The sequence below is a fragment of the Lithobates pipiens genome, unplaced genomic scaffold (genome assembly GCF_037356315.1).
Source record: "Lithobates pipiens isolate NorthernLeopardFrog02 unplaced genomic scaffold, aLitPip1_a1.2 Scaffold_52, whole genome shotgun sequence".
Taxonomy (NCBI): Eukaryota; Metazoa; Chordata; class Amphibia; order Anura; family Ranidae; genus Lithobates; species Lithobates pipiens.
In genome coordinates, this window is record NW_027507875.1 from 3,448,750 (window position 1) to 3,466,601 (window position 17,852).

At 47.9% G+C, this 17,852-nt stretch overlaps 2 non-coding genes and 16 pseudogenes across 2 annotated transcripts; 8 read left to right on the top strand and 10 right to left on the bottom strand.

Annotated features, from left to right (window-relative positions):
- Positions 1 to 7,385: 7,385 nt before the first annotated feature.
- Positions 7,386 to 7,504, top strand: LOC143957229 (5S ribosomal RNA; annotated as a pseudogene).
- A 183-nt stretch (positions 7,505 to 7,687) lies between these two features.
- Positions 7,688 to 7,806, top strand: LOC143957260 (5S ribosomal RNA; annotated as a pseudogene).
- A 108-nt stretch (positions 7,807 to 7,914) lies between these two features.
- Positions 7,915 to 8,033, top strand: LOC143957521 (5S ribosomal RNA; annotated as a pseudogene).
- Positions 8,034 to 8,378: 345 nt separating this feature from the next.
- LOC143957590 (5S ribosomal RNA) lies at positions 8,379 to 8,497 on the top strand. The gene has a single exon (XR_013270066.1). It is a non-coding gene; the product is annotated as a 5S ribosomal RNA (ribosomal RNA).
- Positions 8,498 to 8,604: 107 nt separating this feature from the next.
- Positions 8,605 to 8,723, top strand: LOC143957354 (5S ribosomal RNA; annotated as a pseudogene).
- Positions 8,724 to 8,831: 108 nt separating this feature from the next.
- LOC143957548 (5S ribosomal RNA) lies at positions 8,832 to 8,948 on the top strand (annotated as a pseudogene).
- A 336-nt stretch (positions 8,949 to 9,284) lies between these two features.
- Positions 9,285 to 9,403, top strand: LOC143957342 (5S ribosomal RNA; annotated as a pseudogene).
- A 2,909-nt stretch (positions 9,404 to 12,312) lies between these two features.
- LOC143957570 (5S ribosomal RNA) lies at positions 12,313 to 12,431 on the bottom strand (annotated as a pseudogene).
- Positions 12,432 to 12,991: 560 nt separating this feature from the next.
- Positions 12,992 to 13,109, bottom strand: LOC143957504 (5S ribosomal RNA; annotated as a pseudogene).
- Positions 13,110 to 13,217: 108 nt separating this feature from the next.
- On the bottom strand, positions 13,218 to 13,336 carry LOC143957593 (5S ribosomal RNA; annotated as a pseudogene).
- Positions 13,337 to 13,815: 479 nt separating this feature from the next.
- LOC143957565 (5S ribosomal RNA) lies at positions 13,816 to 13,934 on the bottom strand (annotated as a pseudogene).
- Positions 13,935 to 14,041: 107 nt separating this feature from the next.
- On the bottom strand, positions 14,042 to 14,160 carry LOC143957352 (5S ribosomal RNA; annotated as a pseudogene).
- Positions 14,161 to 14,269: 109 nt separating this feature from the next.
- Positions 14,270 to 14,388, bottom strand: LOC143957345 (5S ribosomal RNA). The gene has a single exon (XR_013270064.1). It is a non-coding gene; the product is annotated as a 5S ribosomal RNA (ribosomal RNA).
- Positions 14,389 to 14,491: 103 nt separating this feature from the next.
- On the bottom strand, positions 14,492 to 14,609 carry LOC143957538 (5S ribosomal RNA; annotated as a pseudogene).
- Positions 14,610 to 14,717: 108 nt separating this feature from the next.
- On the bottom strand, positions 14,718 to 14,835 carry LOC143957617 (5S ribosomal RNA; annotated as a pseudogene).
- Positions 14,836 to 14,942: 107 nt separating this feature from the next.
- Positions 14,943 to 15,061, bottom strand: LOC143957431 (5S ribosomal RNA; annotated as a pseudogene).
- Positions 15,062 to 15,164: 103 nt separating this feature from the next.
- On the bottom strand, positions 15,165 to 15,282 carry LOC143957509 (5S ribosomal RNA; annotated as a pseudogene).
- Positions 15,283 to 15,696: 414 nt separating this feature from the next.
- On the top strand, positions 15,697 to 15,815 carry LOC143957395 (5S ribosomal RNA; annotated as a pseudogene).
- Positions 15,816 to 17,852: the final 2,037 nt, after the last annotated feature.

The following is a 17,852-nucleotide window of genomic DNA, read 5'->3' on the forward strand; positions in this document are numbered from 1 at the left end:
CTGGAAGACTCCTAGAAAAAGAGTTACCGGTAAGTCTAACTCCGTTTTTTTTCCCACAAATAAAACTTTCTCGTGGTGGTATTTGATCACCTCTGCGTTTTTGTTTTTTTAATCCATTTTTTTTTTTTTGCAATATAAACAAAAAAAAGACTGAAAATTTGGGGGAAAAAAAAATCTAATTTTCTGCTATAAAACATATTCAATAAAAAAAATGGAAAAAAATAAAAAATTGTCTTCAGTCATTTAGGCCAATATGTATTCTGCTACATATTTTTGGTAAAAAAATAAATAAGTAAATGGTGGATAAATCGGACACTAAGTGCCACTTTTGACACTTTTTTTGGGGACCAGTGAAATTAACCGCTTCCAGACCGCTCCACGCATATATACTGTAGCAGGCCGGCCCGGCTGTGCGAAATCACGTTCCCGTACGTGATTTAGTGCACAAGGTTTGGGGGGCGCGCGTGACTCACTCGCGCTGTGATTGGACACAGTGGGAGCCAATCAGTGGGTCCAATGGGACGCGATGTCCACCAGGACCAGCTGGTTGTTCACAGGAATGGCAGAACGGCAGTCTACCTATGTAAACAAGGCAGATTGCCAATCTGTGAGAAAAAGATAGCATTCTTGTGTTTCTGATCTCTTTCTTTCCCCAGTCACAGCAACCCCCCAGTTGGAAAGCACCCCTTAGGGAACAAGTTTAACCCTTTTATTGCCCCTGATGTTAACCCCTTCCCCTCCACTGTCACTAGTACAGTGACAGTGCATATTTTTAGCACTGATCACTGGACTGGTGTCACTGGTCTCCAAAAAATGTCAAAAGTGTCTGATCTGTCTGCCACAATGTCGCAGATCGCCACCATTACTAGTTAAAAAAAATCTATAAAAATTCCATAAAAATATCCCTTAGTTTGTAGAAGCTATAACTTTTGCTCAAACCAATCAATATACGTTTATTGGGATTTTTTTTTACCAAAAATATGTAGAAGATATATTGGCCTAAGCTGATGAAGAAATTAGATTTCTTACATTTTTTTTGGATATGTTTTATAGCAGAAAGTAAAAAAAAAATTAGTTTTTTTCTTTTTTTTTTCAAAATTGTCGGTCTTTGTTTATAGTGCAAAAAATAAAAACTGCAGAGGTGATCAAATACCACCAAAAGAAAATGAAAGTGAACCTTGCGGGGCTGAAGTGGTCAATGGTGATCAGTGCTAAAAATATGCACCGTATCTGTACTAATGACACTGACTGGGAAGGGGTTAACATCAAGGGGCGATTAAAGGGTTAAATGTGTTCCTAGGGCAGTGGTGGCGAACCTTGGCACTCCAGATGTTTTGGAAGTACATTTCCCCATGATGCTCAACTACACTGTAGAGTACATGAGCATCATGGGAAATGTAGTTCCAAAACATCTGGGGTGCCAAGGTTTGCCATCACTGGTCTAGGGAGTGCTTACTGTGTGGGGGAGGTACTTCTACTGTGGGAAGGCAGAGATCCATGTTCCTGTTTTGAGAAACACAGGATCACTATCTCCCCTCCTCACAGAATGGCGCTCTGCCTGGTTTACATAGGTAGATCACCTTTCTGTCTCTCTTGGGAACAATCGGATCTCATCTGCTGGACCCACTGATTGTCTCCCTCTGTGTCCAATTACAGCGGAAATGGGGTTGTTGAGGGCACCTACAGGTACGTGATTCTGTGCAGAGGAGCCACTTTGCCGCTGTATATATCGTACACAGTCATGTTGGAACAGGAAGGCGCCATCCCCAAACTGTTCCTACAAAGTTGCGGGTATGAAATTGTCCAAAATGTCTTGGTATGCTGACACCTAAAGAGTTCCCTTCACTGGAACTAAGGGGCCAAGCCCAACCCCTAAAAAAACTACCCCAAACCATAATCCCCCCCTCCATCAAATGATTTAGACCAGTGCACAAAGCAGGGTCCAAAACCACTTCAATACCGGGCACTTTCACCCCCTTCCTGCCCAGGCCATTTTTCAACTTTCAGTGCTGTCACACTTTGAATGACAATTGCACGGCAATGTGAAATTGTTATCATTTTCTTCACACAAATAGAGCTTTCTTTTGGTGGTATTTAATCACTCCTGTTTTTTTTTTCCTGAAAGAAATTTAAAAAAGGCAAAAAATTTTGAAAAAATCATTTTTTTTTAGTTTCTGTCAGTAAATTTTGTGAATAAGTAATTTTTCTCCTTCACTGATGGGTGCTGATGAGGCTGCACTGATGAGGAGGCACGAATATGCCACACTTATGGACACTGATAGGTGGCATTGATATGTGGCACTGATGAGTACTGATGGGTGGCACTGATGGGTACTGATTGGCGGCACTGATGGGCAGCAGTGATGGGCATTTATGGGCAGCACTGATAGCCAGCACTGACTTGCATCACTATTGGCGCTGGTGGGCATTAATGGGCGGCATTGATGGGCAGCAGTGATGAGCATTGATGGGCAGCACTGATAGCCAGCACTGACTGGCATCACTATTGGCCACTGATTGCTGGCACTGGTGGGCACTGAATTGTAATTGGGCACTGATTATGCCCCTATCTTCTGCCGTCAGGAGGTCTCTGTGGTGGTGGCGGGCCCAGGTCAACCAGGATAATGGTTTTCCCTGGTCCCCACAAGCTACGGTGGGGGTCACGACCGATGCCAGTGTGCTGGGTTGGGGTGCCCACCTAGAGGGAATCTTAGCCCAAGGAACCTGGTCGAATGTAGAGGCAGGTCGTTCCTCAAACCAGAAGGAGCTTCTGGCAGTTTGGAATGCTATAGAAATCTTCCAGTCCCAGTTACAGGGCAGGGATCTGCAGGTTCGGTCAGACAATGTGGCAGCAGTAGCTTATCTGAACAAGCAAGGGGGAACCAGAAGCCCCGTGCTGCAGGCTATTGCGGACAGAATCTTCTGCTGGGCCGAGAAGAACTTGTCCTCGATATCAGCCATTCATCTGAAGGGAACTCAGAATTTGCTGGCCGACTTTCTCAGTCGGCAGAAGATATGCCAGGACGAGTGGTCCCTCAACAAGGAAGTGTTCGAGGAGATTGTGTCATGCTGGGGAAGGCCAGAAATAGACCTATTTGCAACAGAAAGCAACAGGAAGGTGACACAATTTTTTTCGGTTCACCCACAGGATCGGGCCAGGGGGATAGGCGCCCTTGCCAATCCTTGGCAGTTCTGCCTGTGTTATGCCTTCCCTCCTGTAAGGATGGTGGCGGGGGTTCTTCAGAAGTTCGGGTTGGAAGCTACGGACCCAATTTTAGTGGCTCCTTTTTGGCCAAGGAGACCCTGGTTTGCCAGCATAAAGAAGTTGGCTGTTCATCCTCTGATATTACTGCCAGTGGAGGGAGGATTTGCTTTCCCAGGGGCCTATCTTGCATCCTCAGATAGAGAGACTCAAGCTTGCGGCCTGGTATCTGAGGAACAGATCTTAAGATCACAGGGTTTTTCAGAGAGAGTGGTTAAGACCTTGTTAGAATGCCGTAAACCAGTAACTAGAGCGATTTACGCCAAGATAGAGAAAAGGTTTAATTCCTGGTTGCGAGAACAGGGGATTGCACGTCCCGGGGTCACGGCAGTCCTAGATTTTCTGCAAGCAGAGGTAGAGCTGGGCCTCTCTATCAGCACCCTAAAGGTACAGGTGGCGGCCTTAAGTGTTTTCCTTCAGTCCTCTCTCCAGCAGAATCCTTTTGTCAAGAACTTCTTCAAGGCTTTGGCTAGATCCAGGCCTGTGAAGATGAAGACCTGTCCTACTTGGGATTTGTCCTTGGTCCTTAGGGCTTTGACCTGAGATCCATTTGAGCCCTTAGAGAAAGCATCACTTAAGTGGATGGTACTAAAAACAGTTTTTTTTATAGCGATCACGTCAGCTAGAAGGGTCAGTGATCTGCAGGCGCTCTCGGTCAGAGAGCCATTTTTGTTAATTTTAGAGGACAGGGTAGTGCTTAAGACTGACCCTAGTTTTCTCCCTAAGGTTGTGTCCACTTTTCATAGGACACAGGATATTATTTTACCAACATTTTTCTCAGCCTCAGACGGAGATGAGGCGAGATCTTTAAGTTTGTTAGATGTCAGAAGAAGTCTATTAATTTTTTTAGAAGCCACTACGGACTTCAGGAAGTCAGACTCACTTTTTGTTAATATTTCGGGCGCCCGCAAGGGCTGCAAGGCGTCCAAATCATCTATCGCCAGGTGGATACGAATGGCGATAGTTAAAGCCTATGAATTAGAGGGGAAGCAGACTCCCTTAGTTAAGGCACACTCTACCAGGGTGGTTTCCGCAATCTGGGCAGAGAGGGCTGGAGCCTCTCCGGAGGAGATCTGTAAGGCAGCAATGTGGTCCATCTACTCTACGTTTGCAAGACATTACCGTCTGGAATTATGGTCTGATAAAGAGCAGACTTTTGGACGAAAGGTCCTCCAGGCAGTGGTCCTGCCCTGACAAGGTGAGCTCCCTGCTTATCATCTCAGAGGCTGTCCTGGAAGACGATATGAGAAAACCGAAGTTAGACTTACCGGTAACTCTTTTTCTAGGAGTCTTTCAGGACAGCCTGGTTTCCCACCCAAAGTTGTTTAAGTTGGACTAAGTGGTGAGGATGTGTACTAACGTGATTGTTAGTGTGTTATGTCTTTCAGAGCCTTCCGGCGGTTCTTGGAGTAAAACTGAGGAGGGCCTGGAGGACCACTCCTTTTATTTGATTGGGTTGACGTGTTTCCTGTCCCAGGGGGAGGAGCCCTATATCTCAGAGGCTGTCCTGGAAGACTCCTAGAAAAAGAGTTACCGGTAAGTCTAACTCAGTTTTTTTTTCCCACAAATAAAACTTTCTCGTGGTGGTATTTGATCACCTCTGCGTTTTTGTTTTTTTAATTCATTTTTTTTTTTTTTGCAATATAAACAAAAAAAAGACTGAAAATTTTGGGGGAAAAAAAATCAAATTTTCTGCTATAAAACATATTCAATAAAAAAAAATGGAAAAAAATGGAAAAAATAATAAATTGTCTTCAGTAATTTAGGCCAATATGTATTCTGCTACATATTTTTGGTAAAAAAAAAAATAAGAAAAAAAAAAAAAAAAGTAAATGGTGGATAAATCGGACACTAAGTGCCACTTTTGACACTTTTTTTGGGGACCAGTGAAATTAACCGCTTCCAGACCGTTCCACGCATATATACTGTGGCAGGCCGGCCTGGCTGTGCGAAATCACGTTCCCGTACGTGATTCAGTGCACAAGGTTTGGGGGGCGCGCGTGACTCACTCGCGCTGTGATTGGACACAGTGGGAGCCAATCAGTGGGTCCAACGGGACGCGATGTCCACCGGGACCAGCTGGTTGTTCACAGGAATGGCAGAACGGCATGTAAACAAGGCAGATTGCCAATCTGTGAGAAAAAGGATAGCATTCTTGTGTTTCTAAACTCTTTCTTTCCCCAGTCACAGCAACCCCCCAGTTGGAAAGCACCCCTTAGGGAACAAGTTTAACCCTTTTATCGCCCCTGATGTTAACCCCTTCCCCTCCACTGTCACTAGTACAGTGACAGTGCATATTTTTAGCACTGATCACTGGACTGGTGTCACTGGTCTCCAAAAATGTCAAAAGTGTCTGATCTGTCTGCCACAATGTCGCAGATCGCCACCATTACTAGTTAAAAAAAATCTATAAAAATTCCATAAAAATATCCCTTAGTTTGTAGAAGCTATAACTTTTGCTCAAACCAATCAATATACGTTTATTGGGATTTTTTTTACCAAAAATATGTAGAAGATATATTGGCCTAAGCTGATGAAGAAATTAGATTTCTTACATTTTTTTTGGATATGTTTTATAGCAGAAAGTAAAAAAAAATTAGTTTTTTCCTTTTTGTTTTTTTTCAAAATTGTCGGTCTTTCTTTGTTTATAGTGCAAAAAATAAAAACCGCAGAGGTGATCAAATACCACCAAAAGAAAACGAAAGTGAACCTTGCGGGGCTGAAGTGGTCAATGGTGATCAGTGCTAAAAATATGCACCGTATCTGTACTAATGACACTGACTGGGAAGGGGTTAACATCAAGGGGCGATTAAAGGGTTAAATGTGTTCCTAGGGCAGTGGTGGCGAACCTTGGCACTCCAGATGTTTTGGAAGTACATTTCCCCATGATGCTCAACTACACTGTAGAGTACATGAGCATCATGGGAAATGTAGTTCCAAAACATCTGGGGTGCCAAGGTTTGCCATCACTGGTCTAGGGAGTGCTTACTGTGTGGGGGAGGTACTTCTACTGTGGGAAGGCAGAGATCCATGTTCCTGTTTTGAGAAATACAGGATCACTATCTCCCCTCCTCACAGAATGGCGCTCTGCCTGGTTTACATAGGTAGATCACCTTTCTGTCTCTCTTGGGAACAATCGGATCTCATCTGCTGGACCCACTGATTGTCTCCCTCTGTGTCCAATTACAGCGGAAATGGGGTTGTTGAGGGCACCTACAGGTACGTGATTCTGTGCAGAGGAGCCACTTTGCCGCTGTATATATCGTACACAGTCATGTTGGAACAGGAAGGCGCCATCCCCAAACTGTTCCTACAAAGTTGGGGGTATGAAATTGTCCAAAATGTCTTGGTATGCTGACACCTAAAGAGTTCCCTTCACTGGAACTAAGGGGCCAAGCCCAACCCCTAAAAAAACTACCCCAAACCATAATCCCCCCTCCACCAAATGATTTAGACCAGTGCACAAAGCAGGGTCCAAAACCACTTCAATACCGGGCACTTTCACCCCCTTCCTGCCCAGGCCATTTTTCAACTTTCAGTGCTGTCACACTTTGAATGACAATTGCACGGCAATGTGAAATTGTTATCATTTTCTTCACACAAATAGAGCTTTCTTTTGGTGGTATTTAATCACTCCTGTTTTTTTTTCCTGAAAGAAATTTTAAAAAGGCAAAAAATGTTGAAAAAATATTTTTTTTTTAGTTTCTGTCAGTAAATTTTGTAAATAAGTAATTTTTCTCCTTCACTGATGGGTGCTGATGAGGCTGCACTGATGAGGAGGCACGAATATGCCACACTTATGGACACTGATAGGTGGCATTGATATGTGGCACTGATGAGTACTGATGGGTGGCACTGGTGGGTACTGATTGGCGGCACTGATGGGCAGCAGTGATGGGCATTTATGGGCAGCACTGATAGCCAGCACTGACTTGCATCACTATTGGCGCTGGTGGGCATTAATGGGCGGCATTGATGGGCAGCAGTGATGAGCATTGATGGGCAGCACTGATAGCCAGCACTGACTGGCATCACTATTGCCCACTGATTGCTGGCACTGGTGGGCACTGAATTGTAATTGGGCACTGATTATCAGTGCCCTGACTACATACCTAGCAAGATTGCCTACGGCCATATCACCCTGAATGCGCTCGATCTCATCTGACCTCGGTTGCTAAGCAGGGTCGGGCCTGGTTAGTACATGGATGGTAGGCCGTCTGGGAATACCAGGTGTCGTAGGCTTTTTTTTATTATGTTGTTGGCGTCAACGACCTGTTTTATTTTTCTGCTTGTTTGCCGAGGTGAACATCTTGGCATTTGTCAAGAGGGTTGAGATTGGCCAGCAAGATCGTCTATGGCCACATCACCCTGCTGAGGTGACTATCTTGGCGTTTGTCAAGAGGGTTGAGAGTGGCCAGCAAGATCAGCTATGGCCACATCACCCTGAATGTGCCCGATCTCATCTGATCTCGGATGCTAAGCAGGGTCAGGCATGGTTAGTACCTGGATGGGAGACCGCATGGGAATACCAGGTACCGTAGGCTTTTTTCTAATATGTTGTTGGCATCGACGACCTATTTTATTTTTCTGCTTGTTTGCCGAGGTGACCACCTTGCCGTTTTTCAAGAGGGTTGAGAGTGGCTAGCAGGATCGCTTATGGCCACATCACCCTGAATGCACCTGATCTTCTATGATCTTGGATAATAAGCAGGGTTGGGCCTGGTTTGTTCCAGGATGGGAGACCGCCTGGGAATACCAGGTGCCGTACGTTCTTTTTTTAATATGTTGTTGGTGTCGAAGACCTGTTTTATTTTTCGGCTTGTTTGCCAAGGTGACCATCTTGGCGTTTGTCAAGAGGTTTAAAAGTGGCCAGCAAGATCGCCTACTGTACATCACCCTGAATGCGCCCAATCGCGCCCAATCTCGTCTGATCTCGGTTGCTAAGCAGGGTCGGGCCTGTTTAGTTCCTGGATGAGAGACCACCTGGGAATACCAGGTTTCATAGGCATTTTTTAAATATGTTGTTGGCGTCGACGACCTGTTTGATTTTTCTGCGTTTTTGCCGAGGTGACCATCTTGGCGTTTGTCAAGAGGGTTGAGAGTGGCCAGTATGATCGCCTACAGCCACATCACCCTGAATGCGCCCGATCTCGTTTGATCTCGGATGCTAAGCAGGGTCGGGCCTGGTTAGTACGTGGATGGGAGACCGCCTGGGAATACCAGGTGCCGTAGGCTTTATTTTATATGTTGTTGGCGTCGACGACATGTTTTATTTTTCTGCTTGTTTGCCGAGGTGACCATCTTGGCATTTGTCAAGAGGGTTGAGAGTGGCCAGCAAGATCACCTATGGCCAAATCACCCTGAATGCGCCTGATCTTGACTGATCTCGGATGCTGAGCAGGGTCGAACCTGGTTAGTACCTGGATGGGATTCCGCCTGGGAATACCAGGTGCTGTAGGCATTTTTTTAATATGTTGTTGGCGTCGACGACCTGTTTAATTTTTCTGCTTGTTTGCCGAGATGACCATCTTGGCGTTTGTCAAGAGGGTTGAGAGTGGCCAGCAAGATCGCCTATGGCCACATCACCCTGAATGCGCCGATCTCGTCTGATCTTGGATGCCAAGCAGGGTCGTGCCTGGTTAGTACCTGGATGGGAGATCGCCTGGGAATACCAGGTGCGTAAGCTTTTTTTTAATTTGTTGTTGGCGTCGACGACCTGTTTTAATTTTCTGCTTGTTTGCCGAGGTGACCATCTTAGCATTTGTCAAGAAGGTTGAGAGTAGCCACCAAGATCCCCTACAGCCACATCACCATGAATGTTCCCGATTTTGTCCGATCTCGGATGCTAAGCAGGATTGGATCTGGTTAGTATCTGGATGGGAGACCGTCTGGGAATACCAGGTGCCGTTAGCTTTTTTTTAAATATGTTGCTGGCATCAACGACCTGTTATGTTTTTCTGCTTGTTTGCTGAGGTGACCATCTTAGCATTTGTCAAGAGGGTTGAGAGTGGCTAGCAAGATTGCCTACGACCACATCACCCTGAATTCGCCTGATCTTGTCTGATCTCGGATGCTAAGCAGGGTCAGGCCTGGATAGTACCTGGATGGGAAACCGCCTGGGGATTCCGGGTGCCGTAGGCTTTTTTTTAATATGTTGTTGACGTCGACGACCTGTTTTATTTTTCTGCTTGTTTGCCAAGGTGACCATCTTGGCGTTTGTCAAGAGGGTTGAGAGTGGCTAGCAAGATCGCCTACGACCACATCACCCTGAATTCGCCCAATTTCGTCTGATCTCAGATGCTAAGCAGGGTCGGTGCTAGTAAGTATCTGGATGTGAGACTGCATGGGAATACCAGGTGCCGTAGGCTTTTTTTAATGTGTTGTTGGCGTCGACGACCTGTTTTATTTATTTTTTTGTTCCACAATTTTTTTTTAAATTATTTTTAAAAGTAACATCAATCCGTTCAGGGCACGTTTACTGGTCAACGTGACCTTACATTTTCTCAGTAACAAGCCAATGTTGTAGTAATCATATACAGTAAATTCCAAACAATACGTTTCCAATTAGGCAACTGTAAATATTGTATCACCTGGGTACTCGCCTTCATTCCAGCTTGCCTAAGTGAGTACTGCACCCTATTTGCGCTCCGATCCGTTGCACCCATGATGTCAATTGCGCGTATGGTTGCTAGCAACTCCTACCAGACAGCGAGGGGGCCTGGGAGCCCCAATAACATTTGGTTGTTTGTCCCTAAGACTCCCAAGGGTGAATGATGCCTGCTGACATGGCTCTCCAACCCCACCCACCTCACTGCAATCGCTATTAAGGATGCCTAGATGACCATAGGATGCGGTTGGTGCAGTATATGAGTTGGACAGGAGAAAAGGGAGGGGAAGGAGGGGAAAAAAAAAAAAAGAGGGCAGGGGGTGGAGGTGGGAAGAGGAAGAGGGGGCCAGCTGGGACTTAGAGGGGGAAGACAATGAGCTGGGGGGTAAGGGGGAGAGGCTTGGACAAGCCCTCGGACGGGATGGGGGTGGGGTCGCCAACCAGCTACCCTCTCCATCTCAATTAAGCAGCCAAGGGGGAAGTAACTGTACACTCCAGAGCATCAGCTATGTCCAGATAGGCAGTACCATAGGCACTACCCACTGGGGGAATGGCAGTCAGGAAAAATCCCTCTTTCAGGGTTCTATTTTCTCTTAATTCTGCATTAAAGTAAGTTATCTTTGAGACGATTTGAAAGTCCGCCACGCTTCCCAGACTGCTGAGAAGCTGGCTATTCTGTCATGTGCATGTGCCGTGCGAATCAGCTCCTCCATTGTCTCTATACGGTTAATGTGGTGAATCCAGCTTTTAATTGGGGGGGGGGACATAGATCTCCAATGTACCGGAATACAGAGCCTTGCGGCATTGATCATATGCATCGCCAGGGACTTAAAGCGGAGGTCCACCCTAAAGTGGACCTTCCGCTCATCGGAACCCTCCCCCCCTCCGGTGCCACAATCGGCACCTTTCAGGGGGGAGGGGGGTGCAGTTACCTGGATAATCCAGGTAACTGCACCCACTTCCGGGATAGCTCTCTGCGGAAAGGGGCGTAACGTACGCCCCTTTCCGCAAGTGCCTGCCCCTTCCCGCAAGTGCCCCGCTGCCTGCTGGGAAACCCACAGATCCCAGAGGCAGCGGGGAGCGTCCTTATTGCGCAGTGCGATTCGCGCATGCACAGTAGGGAACCGGGAAATTAAGCCGAAAGGCTCCATTTCCTGATTCCCATAACCAAGATGGCGGCGGCAGGACCCGACAGGCGACCTAGAGATCGGCTTCGGGTGCCGACATCGCGGGCGCGCTGGACAGGTAAGTGTCACTATTTTAAAAGTCAGCAGCTGCAGTATTTGTAGCTGCTGGCTTTTAAAAAAAAAAAAAAACATGGAGTCCCGGTGGACTCCCGCTTTAAAATACTTATTTTGGGGATCTTTAGATAGATGCAGTAGATTTTGTGCAGGGGAGAACTCCAAAGCTAGGGACGAAATGTCTGTGGTTACCTCGTGGACTTGCCTCCAGTAAGGCTAAATTAAAGAGCATCCCCACCATATATGGAGGAGGGGGCCGGGCTCCTGACCACATCGCCAACATTGATCAGAAACTGTCGGAAAGATTCTATGGAGCAAGTCCGGGATTTTGTACCATCTCGTTTTTAGTTTATATCCATTTTCTTGCGTGCTTACGTTAAGGGACCCTTTGTGGATGTATAAGTGTATGCGATCCTACTCTCCACCCGTTACCTCCCGGTCCAGCACGGACCCCCAGAAAGCCTGATCTGAGCGCCTACCAGAATGCTGCGTCTCAAACATGGATGCACACAGAGTTGAGATCACATGGTTCTGGGGAGTCGTGCTTGAACACAGGGCTTCAAACACAGTGGGCTTTGTCAGGTACCCCTGTCTCCTCCCCCGGATCATCTAAGAAATGCTTTAGCTGCATATAGGACCAGTGCAGGAATGACTTTGTGTTGGATAGCGTGGCTAAGTCATGATGGCTCAAAAATTTGCCTCTCCGAAAGAACTGTTTCGCTACCATCTCTGTATACGGCCATTCCCGAGCTAAAAAGCTGGCGGATAACCCCGGGGGGAAGTCAGGGTTTCCCCTAATATGGGTGATCGGTCTCTCGGTGTGTGAAAGCGCTAGCGCCTTGCAGGCCATGGTAAATTCCTGCAAGGTCGCCCCAACGAGAGGGTGCGCAGGGAGCTGGGGTCCACTGGGTTGTTTGTTACACCAGGGAAGCACTCGCAAGTCGTGACCTACAGCAAGTCGTTCCAGTTCCACCCAGTCTTTGCAGTGCGTATGGATCTTCCAGTCAACTACCCTGGTCATGTGTACTGCCCAATAATAGCGCAGACCAATTCCTCCCTTAGCTTTGGGTAAAACAAGGTGATGTGGCTGTAAGCGATCTTGCTGGCCACTCTCAACCCTCTTGACAAACGCCAAGATGGTCACCTAGGTAAACAAGCAAAAAAATAAAACAGGTCGCCGATGCCAACAACATATTAAAAAAAGCCTACAGCAACTGGTATTCCCAGGCGTTCTCCCATCCAGGTACTAACCAGTCCTGACCCTGCTTAGCATTCGAGATCAGACGAGATTGGGCGCATTGAGAGTGATGAAGCCGTAGGCCAACTTGCTGCTCACTCCAAACCTTCTTGACAAACGCCAAGATGGTCACCTCGGCAAACAAGCAGAAAAATAAAACAAGTTGTCGATGCCATCAACATATTAAAAAAAAGCCTACGGCACCTGCTATTACCACGCGGTCTCCCATCCAGGTACTAACAAGGCCTGACTCTGCTTAGCATCCGAGATCAGATGGTATCAGGCGCATTCAAGGTGATATAGCCATAGGGGATCTTGCTGGCCACTCTCAACCCTCTTGACAAATGCCAAGATGGTTACCTCGGCAAACAAGCAAAAAAGAAACAGGTCGTCGATGCCACCAACATGTTAAAAAAAAGCCTACGGCACCTGGTATTCCCAGGTGGTGTCCTATCAAGGCACTATCCAGGCCGGACCCTGCTTAGAATCTGAAATTAGACAAGATTTCGCACATTTAGAGTGATGTGGCCGTAGGCGATCTTGCTGGCCACTCTCAACCCTCTTGACAAACGCCAAGATGGTCACCTCAGCAAACAAACAGAAAAATTAAACAGGTCGTCGATGCCAACAACATATTAAAAAAAAGCCTACGGCACCTGGTATTACCAGGCGGTCTCCCATCCAGGTACCAACGAGGCCCGACCCTGCTTAGCATCTGAGATCAGATGTATCAGGCGCATTCAGGGTGATGTGGCCGTAGGGGATCTTGCTGGCCACTCTCAACCCTCTTGACAAATGCCAAGATGGTTACCTCGGCAAACAAGCAGAAAAATAAAACAGGTTGTCGACGCCAACAACATATTAAAAAAAAGCCTACAGCACCTTCTATTCCCAGGCGAACTCCCATCCAGGTACTAACCAGGCCCGACCCTGCTTTGTATCCCAGATCAGATGAGATTGGGAACATTCAGGGTGATGTGGCCCTAGGGGATCTTGCTGGCCACTCTCAACCCTCTTGACAAACGCCAAGATGGTCACCTCAGCAAACAAACAGAAAAATTAAACAGGTCGTCGATGCCAACAACATATTCAAAAAAAGCCTACGGCACCTGGTATTACCAGGCAGTCTCCCATCCAGGTACCAACGAGGCCCGACCCTGCTTAGCATCCGAGATCAGATGTATCAGGCGCATTCAGGGTGATGTGGCCGTAGGGGATCTTGCGGCCACTCTCAACCCTCTTGACAAATGCCAAGATGGTTACCTCGGCAGACAAGCAAAAAAGAAACAGGTCGTCTACGCCACCAACATATTTAAAAAAAAGCCTACGGCACCTGGTATTCCCAGGTGGTGTCCTATCCAGGTACTATCCAAGCCAGACCCTGCTTAGCATCTGAAATCAGACAAGATTTCGCACATTTAGAGTGATGTGGCCGTAGGTTGTCGATGCCAACAACATATTAAAAAAAAGCCTATGACACCTGGTATTCCCAGGCGGTCTCCCATCCAGTTACTAACCAGGCATGACCCTGCTTAGCATTCAAGATCAGACAAGATCTGGTGCATTTAGGGTGATCTGGCCATAGGCACTCTTGCTGGCCACTCTCAACCCTCTTGACAAACGCCAAGATGGTCACCTTGTCAAACAAGCAGAAAAATAAAACAGGTTGTCGACGTCAACAACATATTAAAAAAAGCCTACGGCACCTGGTATTCCCAGGCGGTCTCCTATCCAGGTAATAACCAGGTCCGACCCTGCTTAGCATCCGAGATCAGACGAGATCGGGCGCATTCAGGGTGATGTCGCCGTAGCCCAGCTTGCTAGCCACTCTCAACCCTCTTGACAAACGCCAAAATGGTCACCTCGGCAAACAAGCAGAAAAATAAAACAGGTCGTTGACGCCAACAACATATTAAAAAAAAAGCCTACGGCACCTGGTATTCCCAAGCGGTCTCCCATCAAGGTACTAACCAGGCCCAACCCTGCTTAGCATCCGAGATCAGATGAGATCGGGGACATTCAGGGTGATGTGGCCATAGGCAAACTTGCTGGCCAAACCCTCTTGACAAATGCCAAGATGGTCACCTCGGCAAACAAGCAGAAAAATAAAACAGGTTCTCGACGCCAACAACATATTAAAAAAAAGCCTACGGCACCTAGTATTCCCAGGCAGTCTCCCATCCAGGTACTAACCAGGCTCGACCCTGCTTAGCATCCCAGATCAGACGAGATCGGGCGCATTCAGGGTGATGTACAGTTGGTGATCTTTCTGGCCACTCTCAACCCCCTTGACAAACGCCAACATATTCACCTCGGCAAACAAGCAGAAAAATAAAACAGGTCGTTGACGCCAACAACATATTAAAAAAAAGCCTACGGCACCTGGTATTCCTTGGCGGAATCCCATCCAGATACTAACCAAGCCCCACCCTGCTTAGCATCCGAGATCAGACGAGATTGGGTGCATTCAGGGTGATGTACAGTAGGCGATCTTGCTGGCCACTCTCAACCCTCTTGACAAACGCCAAGATGGTCACCTCGGCAAACAATCAGAAAAACAAAACAGGTCTTCGACGCCAACAACATATAAAAAGAAGCCTACGGCACCTGGTATTCCCAGGCGGTCTCCCATCCAGATTCTAACCAGGCCCGAACCTGCTTAGCATTCGAGATCAGACTAGATCGGGCGCATTCAGGGTGATGTGGCCTTAGGCGAACTTGCTGGCCACTCGCAACCCTCTTGACAAACGCCAAGATGGTCACCTCAGAAACAAGCAGAAAAATAAAACAGATCGTCGACGCCAACATATTAAAAAAAGCCCATGGCACCTGGTATTCCCAGGCGGTCTCCCATCCAGGTACAAACCAGGCCCGACCCTGGTTAGTATCCGAGATCAGATGAGATCGGGCGCATTCAGGGTGATGTACAGTAAGCAATCTTTCTGGCCACTCTCAACCCTCTTGACAAACGCCAACATATTCACCTTGGCAAACAAGCAGAAAAATAAAACAGGTTGTCGACGCCAACAACATATTAAGAAAAAGAATACGGCACCTGGTATTCCCTGGCGGTTTCCCATCCAGGTGCTAACCAGGCCCGAACCTGCTTAGCATCTGAGATCAGATGAGATTGGGGGCATTCATAGTATCCTGAATGCGCCTGATCTCCGATGCTAAGCAGGGTCGGGCCTGGTTAGTACTTGGATGGGAGACCGCCTGCGAATATCAGGTGCCGTAGTCTTTTTTTTTATATGTTGTAGGCGTCTACGACCTGTTTAATTTTTCTGCTTGTTTGCCGAGGTGACCATCTTGGCGTTTGTCAAGAGGGTTGAGAGTGGCCAGCAAGATCACCTACAGCCATGTCACCCTGAATGTCCCTGATCTTGTCTGATCTCAGATGCTAGGCAGGGTCGGGCCTGGTTAGTACCTGGATGGGAGACTGCCTGGGAATACCAGGTGACGTAGGCTATTTTTAATATGTTGTTGGCGTCGACGACCTGTTTTGTTTTTCTGCTTGTTTGCAGAGGTGACCATCTTTGCGTTTGTCAAGAGGGTTGAGAGTGGCCAACAAGACTGCCTACGGCCACATCACCCTGAATGCGCCCGATCTCGTCTGATCTCGGATGCTAAGCAGGGTTGGGCCTGCCGGGGGGTGGGCATTGTGATACTTGTCTCCACCCGGGCCCAGGGATACGATGCTCCCCTGGCGTTCTTTTGCGGCAGACCTCGCTATGGCTCAGATGAGGCTGCTGTCCTGGAACGTCCGGGGACTGAACGATAAATTAAAACGCTCCTTGGTATGGGCATATCTTAAGCAGCATAGCCCACATGTGTGCATCCTACAGGAGACACATCTTGTGGGGGGTAGGATCTTGAGCCTGCGGAGGCAGTGGGTGGGCAGGGGTTATCACTCTACGTACTCGTGCTATGCACGAGGGGTTAGTATACTGATACATAAATCCCTGACGTGTGAAATACTGAATGTCCAACTGGACCCGGGGGGCAGATATGTGATCCTGCATGCTGTTATAGACACAGTGGAAATGGTAATTGTGGGTCTTTACATCCCGCCACCAGCTGCCACTGCCCTGTTAAAGCTACTGGTTCCCCTCCTGTCTAGTTACCCCACCAATAACATTATTATTGCGGGTGATTTTAACATGGTACCAAACCCTGCATTGGATAGGATGTCCCTGGGGTGTGGAGTGGACTCCCCGCTATCGAGATGGGCTGACCTTTATGGCCTTACTGATGTTTGGCGGTGGAGACCCGGGGGAGAAGGCCTATACATGTCACTCCTATAGAGCTATGTCACGGATTGACCTGGTGTTGGTTAGTGGCGAGATTCTCTCACGGGTGCGGGTGGTGGACATGCTTCCGAGAGGCATATCGGATCATGCCCCCATGCTATGTACCTTTCAAATGCTGACTCCCCCCACGGAGAGAATCTGGCGCTTATCTAGGTATTGGATCTCTGACCCGCTGGTGAAGATGGAGATTTCTAAACATATCCAGACTTACTGGCTAACAAATGCGGGTTCGGCCTCAGAACTTAATGTGTGGGATGCGTTTAAGGCATACATTAGGGGGGCATACCAATCCTCTATAGCTAAGGCCCGACATGAGTTGGCGATTACTTTGGCGGAAGCTGAGGTATCTGCCAGGGAGCTGGAGGCTTGCTATGTCTCCACCCAGAACCCTATTACTTATCTAGACATGTAAATGGGTTACAGGGAGGTGATGCTTCTTAGGGTGTCGGGGGCAAAAAAGCAACAACTGGCTCAGACGCACCGCATTTTTGAGCAGGGGGCTCACCCGCCTGCTGGCCTGGTTGGCTAGAGAGCAACAGCCTATCACCTCTATTGCCTGTATTTGGGGCTCGGATGGCACGGTTCTGGTGGACCCCTTGCTCATAAATGCCCGGTTCGCTTCCTACTATAGCGATCTCTATAGCTCTCGGGTGGACTACTCCAGCGCTGACCTTGACCGGTTCCTGAACCATATCCAGTTCCCTACTCTCTCTCCTGAGGCCCGGGACTCTCTGGAGGCCCCCATAGCGGAGGAGGAGGTTCGGCGGGCGCTGGGGGAACTCCAGGCGGGGGAAACTCCGGGCCTTGATGGGATTCCTCTGGAATTTTATAGGCAGTATGGGGACGAGTTGGTCCCCAGGCTGCACTATATGATAGTCCAATCTCTTCGGGGGGAGGCCCTACCGGCGTCAATGGCTGAGGCGATCATAGTGGTTATACCCAAGCCGGGTAAGGACCCGGAGCTGTGTTCCTTATACCGACCCATATCCTTACTTAATGCCGACGCCAAGGTCCTTACTAAAATCTTGGCGTGGAGATTAAATGAGGTAATCCTCACCCTGGTTCACGAGGACCAGACTGGTTTTATGCCGGGCAAGGGTATGGATATACTGTAAATCTCTGGAGGTTATACACGGTTCTGGGATCTGATGCCCACCTGGCTCCGGCGGATGCAGTGGCCTCCCTGGATGCTGAA